The following is a 1369-nucleotide window of genomic DNA, read 5'->3' as shown; positions in this document are numbered from 1 at the left end:
AGAGAGAAAGAGAAAGAGAGAGAAAGAGAAAGAGAGAGAGAGAGAGACAGAGAGAGAAAGAGAAAGAGAGAGAGAGAAAGAGAAAGAGAGAGAGAGAGAAAGAGAAAGAGAGAGAAAGAGAAAGAGAGAGAGAGAGAAAGAGAAAGAGAGAGAGAGAGAAAGAGAAAGAGAGAGAAAGAGAAAGAGAAAGAGAGAGAGAATGTGTAAGTCTGCTTGTATGTTTGTGTAAAAGTTATTGCCTCAACTTCAGTAGAATAAGTTTTTGTATATAGTGTGCGCTTTGTAATTGTGAATACAGCATTAAAGGGACATTTAAAGAGATATAAATGGAAAATGACTGAACGTAATGTCATGCAGCATGCAACAAATTTTAACTTCCTAACTTCTCTTTCAGACATATCGCCAGCATCAACTTGTAAGATTCTAATGTGATAAAAGAAATGAAAAGGCATGTCGTGTTGTGCCAACAATAATGTTTCAGAGATCACTAGCTTCTTGAACGTAATCAGATCTATATGTTCAGTGCCAAGAAAGTCCTAGAAACCTCTGACATTCGAGACCAAGAGAAATTAATATTCACAGCAGTGAGCATCCAGGAGATCTGGGAGTTTATCAACATCAACCACAATGGGTCAATGAGGACCATTGCCGAACACCTAGCGGTGGCGGGGTCCACCATCAGACTCATACTGCACAAAGAACATCAGGTACAAGTGTTGTGTTCGGCAAGATGAGGGAAAACCTGTTATCATGTGTCCACTAAATCATGTAACCACGCGGCCTCCCAGTTCTCCTGATTGGAAACCTCTGATCTGCTACATCGTTATGGGTAGGGAGTACCTCACAGAACCAAAGACTTGTTGGGTGCTGCAGTTACGGATGGGTGCGGCGGGTTTGGTCTCGTGAGTTGGGGAAAGGTTATATTTCCATGCAACTGCTCTCCTGATCGTACCTGCGCCGATAATGGGGTCATAGGAAGGTGCGTTGAGGAAATTGTTCCTTTGATTTATCGAGTCAAACCTGTGTCATTTCTCTGAGAACAGGTCATTTTTTTTCTTTTTGTGATTTGATATAGTCTTTCTTTGTATTTTGTTTTGCTTTGTTGCCTGGCACACTAGCTAAGTTTATCGTTTGTTCGTATGATAGTGTGCGTGTGTGTGTGGGTGGGTGTCTGTTTAAGAGTTTGTGTCTTTGTATGCTTGTGTACTTGGATGGAGAGAGAAAGAGAGAAAGCGAAATATACAGAAACTGAAAGTTATAGCCACGCGCGCGCACACAAATACTAACACACACAGAGAGTCTCACACACATACACATTCACACACACACACACACACACACACACACACACACGTACACACACACACAC

At 41.7% G+C, this 1369-nt stretch overlaps 1 protein-coding gene across 1 annotated transcript in view; it reads left to right on the top strand.

Moving 5' to 3' along the window:
- LOC106876556 (chitinase-3-like protein 1) overlaps positions 1-1369 on the top strand; it is a 53330-nt gene that overhangs the window by 25244 nt on the left and 26717 nt on the right. The gene's annotated exons all lie outside the window — the stretch shown is intronic.

The sequence above is a fragment of the Octopus bimaculoides genome, chromosome 2 (assembly GCF_001194135.2).
Source record: "Octopus bimaculoides isolate UCB-OBI-ISO-001 chromosome 2, ASM119413v2, whole genome shotgun sequence".
In the NCBI taxonomy this organism is placed as follows: domain Eukaryota; kingdom Metazoa; phylum Mollusca; class Cephalopoda; order Octopoda; family Octopodidae; genus Octopus; species Octopus bimaculoides.
Note: the sequence above shows the minus strand (reverse complement) of the source record. Positions and strands in the feature narration are given on the sequence as shown.